Source organism: Ictidomys tridecemlineatus, chromosome 3 (genome assembly GCF_052094955.1).
Source record: "Ictidomys tridecemlineatus isolate mIctTri1 chromosome 3, mIctTri1.hap1, whole genome shotgun sequence".
NCBI lineage: Eukaryota > Metazoa > Chordata > Mammalia > Rodentia > Sciuridae > Ictidomys > Ictidomys tridecemlineatus.
Genome location: NC_135479.1, coordinates 179,396,503 through 179,411,917, shown reverse-complemented (window position 1 = coordinate 179,411,917; position 15,415 = coordinate 179,396,503). Strand labels below are relative to the sequence as shown.

At 32.6% G+C, this 15,415-nt stretch overlaps 1 protein-coding gene across 2 annotated transcripts in view; it reads left to right on the top strand.

Annotated features, from left to right (window-relative positions):
* Htr1f (5-hydroxytryptamine receptor 1F) overlaps nt 1-15,415 on the top strand; it is a 170,592-nt gene that overhangs the window by 18,708 nt on the left and 136,469 nt on the right. For both annotated transcript variants that reach the window (XR_013436957.1, XM_040286936.2), the window contains exon 2: nt 3,456-3,572. The gene's annotated coding sequence lies outside the window, so the exon portion shown is untranslated. The remainder of the gene's footprint in view (nt 1-3,455; nt 3,573-15,415) is intronic.

The window sequence follows — 15,415 nt, the reverse complement described above, 5'->3', positions numbered from 1 at the left end:
TTGAGCCAAATTGCCAAGTACCCCATCTGGAAGGTGGTTTAAAAAGTAAAGCAACACCAGTAATAAAAAGACCAAAAGGATTGGTAGAAGATGATGACTCAAATCTAATTGTCTTCCTAGGAGACCAATTCACAGGCGATCTGCAACTCCTCCATGCCAAACAGTGGCCTTCCACTACCACTCCTCTCATACCATCATCCTTACCCTGCCTTCCTATCCCTGCCTCTTTCCTACTATGCTTTCATCAGTTTGTGTATCCCACAGGCATACCATCAAGTATAAAGGATGGGAAAGAAATCTGGAGCACAAAACTTAGGGAGGCTTGTATTTACCCTTGGATGTGTGCAAATGCCTCTTTAAATTCTTCACCCTGATCAACAACTGAAAAAATATTTTAAAAAAGATGAGTGGGGGCTGGTATTTTAGCTCAGTGGTAGAGCGCTTGCCTAGCATGTGTGAGGCACTGGGTTTGATTCTTAGTACTGAATATAAATAAAGGTCCATTGACAACCAAAAAAATATTTAAATATGTATACCCTGAGTCCAGGAAGGAAGAGGATGGAGTGTCTGGATGACTTTGCAAGCCCTTCTTTAACCTCTGCAGGAATTTATCCAACCTTAAACATTAACACTTCATGTGGATTTATAAACTTATATTGGAAACTTGTTCCTTTCTGTCTTAAGCTTTAGCTCAAAATTCCAGGAAAAATGTCCTTTCACTTTCTGTTACATATAGAACCACAGAGTTTACCTCCAGATTTTTATTATCATAAAAAGCTCAGTGAATTGTCTTAGGTGCATAGTGTTTTTTTATTTCTTTATGATAAATATCCAGCAATATAATTACTGATCTAATGATATGAATGTTTTGAGGGTGCATTATTTACTGCCAAATTGCTTTTTTTACGGAATCTTATCCATTGTCACTGTAAATTTGGATGGCTATGTTTCTTTTCCCACAACCTGACACCCATATAAGTATTTTAGTTACTGGTATAAAATTGTATGATTTTTTTTTTGCTTCATTCTTGAATGCTTTCTCTTTGTGCCAATATTTTTATCTTTTATTTATTTATTGGTGGCTTATTTTTATAAATATTTTTATTTTTCATCAAGTTTATGTGTTTGGATTGTCTATGGTCATGGAAAAATGCTAAAATATTAGCTGAACCTCAAATTAGCTGAACCTACCTATTATTTTCTCTTTTTTAAAATCCTTTAAAAATCAGCATTACGATATTTCTTTTTAAAAATCCTTCTTTTGCTTTTATTTATATTTATGCTGAAATTTGGTAAATTACTATAGAGTATTAATATTGGGAAATATGAATTATTAATGAACAAACTTTATAATTGACCAGTATCTCCATTACGTTAACATACAACATTATGAAGTTTCAATGTACATGATAATAAAAATCATTGCTTGTAGAAACAAACATATTTTTAAATTTTATACATTTCCTCAAAATGAAATTTAATATTCATTAATATTCCCATCAAAATGTGTGGATACTGTTAACAAACTCTAGACTTGAGCAAAATGAGGGAAAAAAATATATTGAAAGTTAGAAACTTAAATCTTAAATTTATTGAGCATGTTGCAATGAAAATGCAATGGTAAATATAGTATTGATGATTAATTTAAACATTCTACATTTTTGCACTTCTGTGTAGATATGTTTCTTTGTTTGTTTTAAGAAATAGAAACAATTTATACTACATGTGAAGGAGTAATTATGAGCCAGTCAAAATTTTAAAATCTGATAGACAAAAATGAAACAGATAGATATGGGTAAAGATTGCAAAAGCTCTATTTTCTTAAATCATGGACAGCTTTAATGTGATTTATACTCACATACAGAACAGAGGAAAATGTCCACTCTGAGACACTGAGAAATATTCAGCAGGATGGCCTCATACATCAAACGTCCAATTACATATTAGGAAGTAAGTTGTTTTAAAGTAATTATTCAATAGCACTTCACAAAATGAATATATTTTTAAAACGTTTACATATGAAAAGTAATAAGTTTAAGAGGTAATATTAGTATAATTGATTAAAATCAATTTCACAAAATTGTCATAACTACCATTACTCATTTCTCTCTTAAAAGGAAAGGAATGAACATAAAATAATATAGATAAGATACACAGATTCAGTATATCTTACATTTGTTTACATTTGGTAAAGATTTTTGTGACTATTTGAATGTTAATTCAAGTAAATCAATTTCAAATTTAACTCGATTTATAACTAAATATGACAAAATCAAATGTCAGTGTACATTCTTGACCTTGTCAAATCAAATAATTATTTTCCAGTTGAAAATAGTATTCATTGATTTCCTAAGTGATTTAGACAAATAATAAAACTGACAGTGAATAAACCAATTCTGGTAATATTTGGTAATTCTTATTATCATTTTATCTAATATTTTATTCCTGCCTAGCTCTACTAAATACTGGATGATTTATGTTTTTGTTACACACAAATAAAATTAAATTCTATGTGGAACTTTTTGTATTTTAAGATCCATAGATTTTCTGCATTGTTGGTTTTATTCAATGCCAGTATAAAGATTTCCAAGAACCCATAAGTTGCATGTGTGAATCTTTATATTTTCTAAACTACTTCCTAGTGTACTCTCTCTTTTGAGCCTCATCTCAAGTCTCTGAAATAAAAAGTCAATGTCATCAGTTTATTAGTGTTGTTTTTCCATGATAAATTGAAACTAAGTTGATACATCCAGTTATCTTATGATACTGTACCCTTAATCCCAGAAAATGTGGAATATAATATGTCATTGTGATTTGAAGTCCCTCCCCTTTTAGAAATAGAATTTTCCCATCATGCCTAAAATCCAAAAATGTTAGATATTGTCTTTTCAGTTATTGGATGACTCTAATCCTACTTCTCTATGTAGACAGTATCTTAAGAAAGAGGTTAAGGGCTGGAGTTGTAGCTCAATGGTAGAGCACTTACCTAGCACACATGAAGCACTGGGTTCGGTCCTCAGCACTACATAAAAATAAAATAAAGATATTATGTCCACCTATAACTAAAAAGTTTTAAATAATTAAAATAAAGGAATTGTGTCCATCTACAACTAAAAAAAAATTTAAGTGAAAGAGCACAATTAAATCTCTCACATCTCATGATTAAATATGATACCAATTCTCTAATTGATTATCTAATCAAATGTCTTCTAGATAATGACAAATATTAATTACAAAAAGAACAAGTCAAATATCCAATGACTAACATATACACACATACAAATCTTTTTCTTTTCTTTGACTTCTAAGTTGATGATTTGTTTATTTTTAAAGTGGTTATTGGTGGGGAAGGAAGAAGGAAGTGAAACAATTGTTTCAGAAGATCAGAGCTAAGATGGTCAAGGCTGGCAGAATTTCAGAATAGAAAATAAATAATTTGTTTCATTTTTTTAAAGGAGGGACTGAAGAGACATTGAATTGGACTGTGAGCCTTTCACTAGCTTCTCATCAGAACAGGAACATGAAGAGGTGGAGTAATGATGGAAACCAGCAATCCAAACCATCACAATATGGTGAGCATTCTCAGATCCAAACCACAAAGAACAGCTAGTTGAGCATTGGTGAGAAAATGAAAAAAAAAAAAAAAACGCACTGAATCAAAGAGGTGAAAGCAAAAGTGGCATTGTAGTGGTGAAAGTCAGCATGAGTATTATTGTTTGCAGGAAAGGGCAATGCCATTGATGAGCTGGTTTCCTGAGGCCAACAGTGAAAATGTGAAGGGTTAAGGTTAAAGGCGAAAGAAAGGGTGACTCTAGAAGCCTACTGGAAGAAAACAGAATAGAAACTTGGAAAATTATTAAGGCAACATTGAGTTGAGTGCACATAAATTAAGAAAAGAGTACATTAAGGGAAATGTATATAGAAAATTAAAAAACACATAAAATATTATGTCAGAAAGAAAATCTACCCTTTGAATTTAACAATCTTATCAATAACAATCATTATTGTAAAAATCCAAATGGTTTTTTTTTCATTATTTGGAAAGATGATGATTTGCCATGAAAGGATGAACAATGAATTTTAGTTCTCATCTTTCCAAATCTCTAGGATATTTGAAGTAGAATATTGCTTTAAACACAATCACTACTTATGTTGCTCAGGTTGCAAACTGCCAGACTGAGGGAGACTTTAATAGCTTATCCATGCAATGCATAACCTATGCAACCCATACACATTGTCTCTGATTCTAGGTCTACATAAGCAATCAAATTACATAATAAATGCTGATCTTGGGAAGAGCAATGGATCAGGAGTCTTACAGTTTCTGCTTAGGTCCTAGCTGGATATTAATTAGTCAAGTGAATTAACCTCTTTCGATCCACTATGCTTATTATGCAAAACGCTGGTAATAATACTTATCATTCCAAAGCTTACTCAGTTGTCTTGGTAAGGAAGTTTTGGAAAATTTTGTTTTATATAAGTGCTCATTTTTATATAGAAGATCAATACAAACTTAGGATAGTCGTGTTGTTACATGTATGTATCTTAATCTTTTGAAGAGATGGAATGACATACAACATCATGGAAGTTATAGTTACATGTTAAGCTAGAAGTATCTGTTTAATAAGTGGTTTTTAATTAAATGGATGGTTATTATGTGCTATGGCAAATATTTTCAACAGTTTGTACTACTTTTTAAATTCTGTATATTAGATTTAGAGAACTCCGGTGGTCACATTCTCCTCAGGATTCCTTTTAAAAGTTCATTTTCATATTATAATAGAAAATGCAATTACAGTAGAAAATGCAATAGTTTCTGATTCAAGATCCTTTCATCCATGCAGTCTACTTTGCAGATCATCTTCCTTTTCAAGACTTCCAGATATTGGAATACTTTAGGAATCTGTCTTCAACTCTCTCTCCTCTGTCCAAACTGAGGTTTTCTCAACTGGCCACATGACTTTTAAAAAATTTCATATGCAAAAGTCTTTCAGATTTATAGCTATATAGCAGAATTCTCCGTGACATTTTTGGGGGGGGCGGAGTTTACCAGGGATTTAACTCAGGGGCATTCAACCACTAAACCACAACGCAAGCTGTACTTTGTATTTTATTTAGAGACAGAGTTTCACTGAGTTGCCTAGCACCTCACTTTTGCTAAGGCTGGCTTTGAACTTGCAATCCTCCTGCCTCAGCCTCCAGAGCTGCTAGGATTACAGGTGTATGCCACTATGGTCAGCCCTCCATAACTTCTTGATTTGAGTATCAAATAGCATGTAAAACTTCTTTTGTGTGCCTAATCATCTCACAATAAATAGGTACCAAGTCAACTCCATGTTCCATCTAAAGTTGTTTCTCCCTAACTCATCCCTATTTTTATAATAGTGTCATTAAACCCCTGGTTGCTTAAGCCAAAAATATGGGTATCATTCCTGTCCTCTCTGCTCAATTCATCAGCAAACCCTGTTGGAGCTACTCCACACATGTCCCTTATTATGCTCCATAAAATGCCACATTATTGGATCCATGGCCATTATTTTATCTATATAAAGCAGACTTACCATTTTCCATAGCATATTTCCCTCCTAGAAATTATTATGCTATTTATTTATTTATGTATTTATTTATTTATTTTCTCTTTTCCTATTAAGAACAAACTTTTTTTTTTTGCTTCATTCCCAGGTCTGAAGCTAACATAGTGCCTGGCATATCACTGACACTCAATCATAATGGTGAATGAGTGAATTCACAGCCATGTTATAAATTCTTGAATAGAAATAGGCCTCAGATTGTTGGAAAATCAGATCAACTGCTGCACCTAACCAACAGCAATGCTGAATTGGGACATGTGCATAAGTGTTTTCACAAACACATTCTCTGTTTTTGAAACACATTCTTGGCATTACATTTGCCTTCAGAGAGGCAAAATTGTCAAATTGAGCCAAAGAAATAATTCTATCTACTTTCAACTCAAGTTTATAAAAATGAAAATTCTCAAAAAGAAAGCAAAGAAATGTATTTTTGTTTATGTTATAAGCAACTACTCCAACCACTCTTTGTACTTTCCAAATTTTTATACTTGGGAACCTATATGATATCTTTTCTTTCCTAGCCAAAATTGATATTCAGACTGAATGCCAGTGATAAGTATGATTATGTCATTTTTTTTTCAAATGGCACAGTAGCCAAAGCACATAAAATCATCACAGTAACAAACCTGCTATTTCACTCCTTCACAGTCTTTTATTTGCCCTAACAAATTTTTAGACAGTAGCTATAATAAATGAACTCTCCAGTGTGATTCACACATCTCTCACCAGAAAAATAGTGTCAGTTTCAGAACTTAAAGTTGTATTTGGTACACTTAAAAGATCCTGAATACTAATCCCCAGAGTTATTATGCTGATTTTGTTGATAATGAATTTTATTGTCCACTACATTGTCTTTTGACTAGACCTGCAACTAGTTACTTGCTAGAAATATAAGAATTGAGCTACTGTCAGATTTAATCTCCTGATCAAGAAGCTTGTTCCTCCTTTCATATTTTATATGTTGCTTGATGATTCCTTTTTTATCCAGTCTCTCATGCCATAAGTCATTTCGTGCCTCTCTTTAATATCATCTTTTAATAAAGAGTCACCATATCCTCTAGGTTCTGCATGCAGAATCTGTGGTATCTATGGTCTTCTCTTCAGCACCATGGCCTCTGTTAAAGACTGGCCCATTCTAGCCTCAAAGAGGTATATTCACTCGCCTTATGACTTCTCTGATGCCGCTTTCCCATAAAATCAGAGAGGAGGTAAGCTCAGAATCACACCCCAAAGCCTTCTCCCTGAGAGGTAGGTGCTAAAGTTTTGAAATGGTCATCTCACTACTATATATCCAGCCAAAAAGATGCCATTTGAGGTATGAAATTCTACAGAAAGAGTATAAGCTGTAATACCAGGCAGGCAGTTTCATATTTCTTCTCTGCTTCTTCCAGTGGTATCATTTTGGGCAATTAACTCACCTCTCTGGAATTTAGTATAGCAGCATTTGATTTTGAGAGACTATTTTACACCATATGTTGTTGTAAAAGCTAAATAAGATCATGTAATTTACAAGATATTTGCTAACACATGTTGGATGCTCCCAGATAATAGTTCCCTGGATATGTTCTCCTACCACTTCTAGATACAATCAGATGGTACCCAGAAACCCTGTGTGCTTACCTAGTCCTTTTGGACCAATATCATCTGGGACCCAGGGATTTCCTTACTTCTTAAACAGTATGTGAGTTGCACATGAGATGCTTAGAATATGGATGAGACTTAGAATATGGATGAGACCCCATATTCTGTCTCAGAAACCTGTTTCTATGCTTCTCCAAATCCTTCTTCTACAATATTGGAAAATGCTTCTCTCCATGCTATTTTCTTGCTTTACTATGCACCAACAACTCTCCCTAGATTAAAATCAAAACAAAGATTTCTGAGTCATCCTTACTCTATTGTTCTTATGCTTTTATAAAAATCAGCTCTGCCACTCGTAATTTTTGCCTGTTTGACTTCCTCAAAAAATTCATGGTGCCCCATATGGCCAAATTTAGAATGCACTACCCTGCCTGTGTGTTCTATAAATGCCCAGTATTCCCAGATAAAGTCCTCAATAAAACTTTGGGAATCTTATCTTCATCCCAAGAAGTCAGTTTTTCCCAACTTAGTGTTCCCCATGCACTTCAATATATCTCTATGAGCAGATATCTTGTCCTGTCAGTACCATTTTATGTTAGTTAACTTAGCCACCACCATGTATATTCTTGAATGGATAACAGTATTACAACACCTATAATATGCTTGAAGATTCATAAATAAATAAATAATGAAGGTCTATTCTATTGTCTTTACCTATTTAAAAAAATATTTTCCCAGTCACATTCTTATCTGAATTTTGTCACACTGTGCTACTGCTTTGTATTTGGTATCATAAACAAGTGTGATTTTTCATGCAAACACTATGTTCATATAATTCTAATATTAGACTTTAAAACTTAGACAAATACTCAGAATGTATGTTTCTCTCATTTGCATAAAGATAGCATTCTATAATTGAGTTTTCAAAGTGGAGAAATTTCAAAGCCTTTGTTAGGGAAAAAACCTTAGATAAATTAATCATATTTTGCCAGTTTATTAAATAAATAAATTGGAAAGCAATAGACCATAGTTTGAACAACCTTCAAAATAAACACTTATAATTTATCATCAGATAAATTATGAGTCTCAAATTGGTGTCAAAACATGAAACCCTACCATGATGACCCTAAGACATTCTACTTGGAAAAAGATACTGAAATATAGAAATATTTGGCATCCAGCTATTACATTATACTTAACCTACTGCACAGTAAGTGTACTCCTAAAGTAACTTAATAAACTTTTACAATTCTCTGCACAACATCTTCATCACTGAGATAAAGACCAGAAAGGGCAGAGCACTGAAACATCTATGTATTAAGCCCACTCCATAGTAGATCTCTATAAGAAGGTTTGAAGATTTCTATTGTTCTGTGTGGCAAGGGGAGAGTAATGGTATGGTTCCTTCCTATATTGATCTTGTGCTTAAAATTTTACATTATTTAAAATCTTTTTAGAAATTCTATTGCATCTCTCAAGAAATCTGGTAATTTATAGTTTGTCTGCATTCTTCATCTTATATGAGAATTTTTCAAAAACCCACTTCATAAAATAACTGACAGTGGGGAAATTGTACTTCCTGACACAACATGAGTTGGGAGTGTCATTCAAGTTTGATTAGTCAAGCATTAAAAAATATTACTCTCATGCCTATGACAAGATAAGACTATTTTTACCTCCTTTCCTCACTTTAAAAGGAAGATTCTGAAAAATTCCATTTAAGAATAAATACAACTTTTAATTATAACAATGTAAAATTTTCAAAATTAGAACCTCCAGATAATCAAAAATTTTATTTTAAGAGCTCTTTAAGCCTTTTTTCCAATGAACTTCTTAATTTTGCTTACAACTGAGAATTCATTTGAGTAAATTCTATCATTCATACTTAAAATACCTCTTCTCCTACTGATCAGCAGTACATTAGATACTGAGTAAAGAGTAGCTGGAGAAAGCATGCTTAGAAACCAAAGACCAATCAACTCACAAATTTCATATCTAACTCTTGGAAATTTAAAATAAAATAAATCTTCAATTAGGTTTTATAATAGCAATAGACATTCTAAAATTAAATGCTAACATTTTGCAATTGAATTTATCATGGTAAAGGCAAAACCCATGACCTCTGGGAGAATTTAGCTGCATCCCTGTCATCTCAGTGTTCCACATTCCATGTGATCAAGAATTTATATTAATGAAATAATGATCTTGAAAGTTATACTTGAGATCCTTGAAATGTTTATTAAGAATTTCAGAAATGAATACATTGTAGATAGTGGGCAAGTACAGCAAATATATTCAAGGCTTGCTGTGTATGTTTGTTTGTCTGTGTCTCCAAACTGGTATGATGGAATCTGAATGCCTAGAAATCCCCATTCCTTACTAGAGGGTTCTTTTTATGCTGTGGGCCTTAATCAGGAGCAACTTTTCTCAAGTTGTAGAGAAAGAGCTATTTGTGTGAGACTTGCTTCTTCTTTAGAATTTTTAAGGGGCAAGGGGTGACATTCAGTTTGTCCTTGTCTTCAAGGTATTGTTCTTTTTTTTTTCTTGGCCCTAAATCTGTTTGAAATATTATCATTGTTTCCACTAGCAGAATCTGCTTCCTTTGAGAGTTGTTTTTAAATGAAGACATATTGAACAAAGAGACTTTTGCTTCCCTGAAATGCCTAGAATACTCCCAAACTGGGAATAACTGTCTTCCTCATAAATCCAGGTCCCAAGTATTGTCTCTGGGCCTGCTATATCAAAATAACTTAATCTACTTGTTTCAAAAATACAGATTTCTTAACTTTATTTCTGACCTACTGGGCTACAAAATCCAAGCTAGAACTAGGGAAACAATATTTCGACAAGCAATCCAAATGACTCCAACACCCATAACATACTTTTTTAAAAAATCCTCTTTGTATGTTTATGACATTGGGACTTAGACACAGAATTTAAGTTTTTATTTAATTTTAAAAAAATCTTATAGTTTCAATATATAAATATAGAAATCTTATAGTTTCAATAACTTCAGAATTAGCACTCACATGGTAAATATTGATTAAAGAAAAATTATTTTGTTCTCTCTTTAAAAAATATACAGATTCACAGCTTAACTCAGGAGTATATTTTGTTTTATATATAGCAAGAAACAGAGAGAATGAGTATTCTAATTTTTGCAAACTCCCAGATAGTCATGTTCCTAATTTATTTCATTGGTTGTATTTCTAAAATAAGGATAATATACTGTCACCTTCCATCTCTGTACTTTTCTGTACCTGAAGATTCAAATAACAGTCATCTAAGTGTTGAAAAACAATTGTGTCTGTATTGAATGGATACAGATTTTTTTTCTCCTTTTTTTTACCATGTTGATCATTACAACTCTTATTACATATATAGAGCTCAATTTTTCATAATGTCTGGTTATATACAGTGTATAATAACACCAATTCTTGCAAATGTTTTTTCTTGTCATTATTTTTAAAACAATATTCTATAGCAACTATTTAAACAGCAAATAGATTTTATTAGCTATTATAAGTAAAGGTGATTTAAAGTTCAGGAGGATATATGCTTTAGCTTATATGCAAATGCTATGCTATTTTATATGATACTTGAGTACCCCAGAATTTGGTATCGGTGGGGTTCTTTAAACCAATCTTCGCCAAATACTCCTGAAGGATAACTGTATTCAGACATAAAAAACAATTTGGGATTTCTGTAACCAGTAAACAACACACAAAACATGATTGAGTTTCTAACTCAGAATTGTAATAAGTTTCATGTGTGTGTGTAAAATGTACATATTCACATGACGTATGACACACATGTATATATACTCATAAATGTGAATATGTAAATTTGAGACTTAAAACCATATTATTTTAGGAAGGACATTTTTCTTTATTGCAAGCTATTATCCATTATTCTGTTTTCATTTATTTGTTTGGCCTAAGAAAGTTAACACTAAGTAGCAATTATAAAATTCAAGGTCTAGATCACACGGATTCATGCCTGACTTCTAATGCTTATTTACACTGATTAGCACATATAAATGAATAGTGTTGAATGAATTAATGAATGAATGGAAAAACAGTGTCTTAGTCAAAGGGTTGGTAAACTATGCCTGCTGGCCATATCTAGTCTATCACCTATTTTTCTATCGTCTGGGAGCTTCACATAATTTTTACATTTTTTCAATAATTTCTAAAAGTCAAATGGTTGATGATATTTCATGATACATAAAATTACAGGAAATTCAAATTTTACTATCCATGAATAATATTTATTTTAAAAACTTGTTTAGGTATTACATATGGCTGCTTTTGTGCATTATGAACATTCAATTTAGAAAGATGGCCAAGTTTTCTTGCAATCAAAAAGTAAAAGATGGATCTGAAATTGAAATCAGTTGTTTTAGTTTCAAATTCAAGACTTTCCCTTTATACTATTCCAAACCTAGAGAATTAATTTAAGTTCTGAACATTGCTTGCTATTAGAGGTTCTTGGTGTCACACAGAGCTGAATTTGAACCATGATTCTACTGAGGGTTGGCTGCATAATTTGTGAGGTTCAACAGATAGGAAACCTTTTGAGATGGGAATGCACTAAATGTGGAGTTGCCCACCAAAAGTGCAATGGAGCCACCAGTTCCAGGCATGGAAAGCTACTGCCTTCTTCCATGACCCCTCCAGCAGAGGGTGGCAATGTCAGAGAAGAGAGAAGGAATAGAGAGGAAAGGCAGGACTGAAATTTGCCTGAAGCTCCAAGCCCCTGGCTGGTACTCTATTGTCCTCCTGAACTTTAGTAAAAATACAAATTCAAAAACAAAATCACCAAGAATCTCAACCACAGAGCAATGAACCTCAAGTATAGGATTTCTCTAAGCCAGAGCACACTGGTGGTACCTCCCATGAACCACTAGAACACATACCTTCCCAAGTTAAAGGATCTATCTGAGCCTGTCTTTACATAATGATTCAATGTAGCTCCTGATATCTATTTCAAAAAGTTGGGAAGTCACAATAGAACTTGCATATAAAGCAGTTAGCAATGTTCTTGGCTATTGTTTTTCAATTTCCTATTCTTCTTCCAAATTCTTTCTCCAATTTGTTCTTCCAGATGTAGTGTTCCTATCACAAAAGACTATCATTTCCCTATTCTCGAGACAAAACTTCTTACTAGCATAAAGTAATAATAGGTATGTAATATATTCTCCTACAGAGGTGTTCAAATTGGATTTAAATTGAGCCATTAGATAGATCCATTTTGGTTTCTTGAGAATAATTCTTTCCCTGGGCACTTGTAAACTAATCTATGCCCTCCCAGTCTGAACCTTTCAAAGCAAATGAGAAAAATTCCTTTGCATTCATTGTAGAGTGCTATTGCAAAGAGTCCTACCTTCATGATAGGTCATATTTAATAGGTGATAGGCTAGACAAGACTAGCAGACATAGTTACCAACCCTTGGACTAAGTACTAAGCACTAAGCTTACAACAAACCTACACTAAAGCTACACTGAACCTCCAATAATCCTAGAGATTCTTTTCCAGGATTTTACTTAGCAGAAAAGGAAATGTCATCTATATACTTTATTATGAACATTTTATTTTCTACTAGTGGATATGCTGGTCATGAATTTCATAATAGGGTCATCATCTTTGGTGGAAGTTGTTGTAAGTCTAGAGAAACGATTCACAGCTTTAGGAAAGAAGGCAATAACCTTATTCTGCCATCAGAGAACTAAGATTATGAATAAACTCAATGTACTCATGAAAATATCCTTAGCAAGAGGCCTGTCCTGCTCACTGAGATTTTGGTAGTTTTTAACATTAAGAAGGATATTGCTTGTTTAACTTTTGCTAAACAAGGTTTTATTTTTTCTTCACATTGAATAACATTCAATTATTTGGAAAAGAATTTAATGTCCAAAACTGGTTAACTTTTTCATAGAACTGGTCATTTGTTATGAATAATAGAGGCATCCAACAAGTGTTTAGTTAAGGTGAAGTTATAGAATCCTTTAATGGTTTAAAAATCAATTAGTTTGCAACTTACCAAGGGCTAAGATTTGCTGTTATGTGACACATCTCATTAAACTTTAACTTCAAGTGTTATTTGTAGTACCACTATCTCAGACAAACTGACAGTACTTACAAAAGTAATTTACTAATTCCCCAGATACAACCTTGAGGAAAAAGTTTAAAAATATGTGAATCGACTCTATCCTACATCTTCTAAAACTGAAAGTCAAAAGGATCAGGCTAGGTGTTAGAGAATAGAAACAAAGTCTTTGAGCCCATTTATTCCTCTTATAACTATGTTATCTATTCACTCCTATTCTTAGTTATTTATTTACAAATTAATGAAGGTCACTTTTAATATTGCTGCTTTTGTTTTTCTTTGTGCTGAGGATTGAACCAAAGGGCTTGAACTAGGCAAGTGCTCTACCAATGAGCTATATCCAGTTCTAACATTGTTATTAATATAGTGTCATTTCAATAACATAATACTTAGCAGATATAAGAAGAACATTCTATATTAGTGATATGATTATTTTTTCTTTTGTGATAGAAACATCAGGGTTTTGTTTTTCAAGATTTATAGGGCTGGAGATGTGGCTCAAGCGGTAGCGTGCTCGCCTGGCATGCGTGCTGCCCAGGTTCGATCCTCAGCACCACATACAAACAAAGATGTTGTGTCCGCTGAAAACTAAAAAATAAATATTAAAAAAATTCTCTCTCTCTCTCTCTCTCTCTCTCTCTCTCTCTCTCTCTCCCTCTCACTCTCTCTTTAAAAAAAAGATTTATTATGCATATGAAGAATTCAAAATGACATGAATTCCTTAACATAGCTTATTAGTCAATAATAACTCCCTAATTGGATATTTGCTTCCAATAGTATTAAATATGTTTTTAGTTATACATATAAACAAGCCAATAATACTTTCTTCTGTTGATAAAGAAAGAAAAGATTTGATTATATAACAAAACAGGTTATGAGTTTAGGGTGTCATGTTGTCATAAAATCCCAACCTCAGTTCCACTTTTCCCAGTGTTAGCTTCATCATAAAACTTTTATTATCTTAATGAAATAATGTAGTCACCAATAACTTCGGGTTTTCATCTTACTAGTTTAGCAATACCAGAAGAAAAGAAAGTCTCTAAAAATTCCAGAAAATTTTCTGAAATCAAGCACTTTTGGAATTCTTTGGATGGTCAACCTCAGGCATGTTCACAAGCAACAACTGAGAGTATATAGGCAATCTCATGTGAAGCACAATGGAAAAGAATGAAGAGAATAGTTCCCTAAGGTAAATCAGGGTACAGTTACTGAGAAAGAGGAGACTAGATTATACATAGAAAGAATAAAATAAAAACAAAAAATGTCTTTCATAGTTGAAAATAGATGAATCAAAAGAATCCAATCCCATCTTTACAATTTATTATTAGTTTATTATTATGACTAAAAGTAAGTCCATTTCATGTACAACCACAAAAATGAGAAGTTATACTCCATGTATGTATGAAATGTCAAAGTATATTCTACTGTCATGCAAAACTAAAAAGAACAAATTTTAAAAAGTATATTATATGTTGACTGCTGATTTTCTAAGTTTTGCCTTATATTTTCTTTTGGAAAAATATTGCATGTCTTTCAATTAAAAGGTACTTTTCTATTTCCTTGTATTAAATTACATTGAATATGTTCAGCACCCTTCTTTGACTTAGATAGATAAAATATTATTAAACCACATTATCATTGTCACTATTGGAGAATATCTTATTTTTATCTATAGTCTAGTAAAGTGTTATATTTTCATTTACTTACTAATGTGCAAATGCTATCCAGAAATAGTGATTCAAATTACTGAACAAATTCTTTCAGAAAGTTAAACATTTATTTAATTGAGATCACTGAAAAGAAATCAGAGTCAAACTTCAAAAGAAGTCCACAAAGTAAAGAATAAAGAAGAATCTTGATATGATATTTTCTATTAGGAACTGACCATAAGGGAAGAAGACATGAAGTCTGTTAGCTGGAGTAAATGATTTAGCAAGTGGCTACTAATCAAAACACAATCCCTACAATTTTCTATCTTTTCTCAATGGAAGAGGGACTCTTCTAGTACCTTTAGTCCCATCCCTATCAAACATTTTGGGACATCAGTCTTTCCACTACTCCCACCTCTATCTTAAATCTCCATGACTTTTTCTCTTCTGCTCAAAACCATTACTTTGTTTTTTACCTCTATGAT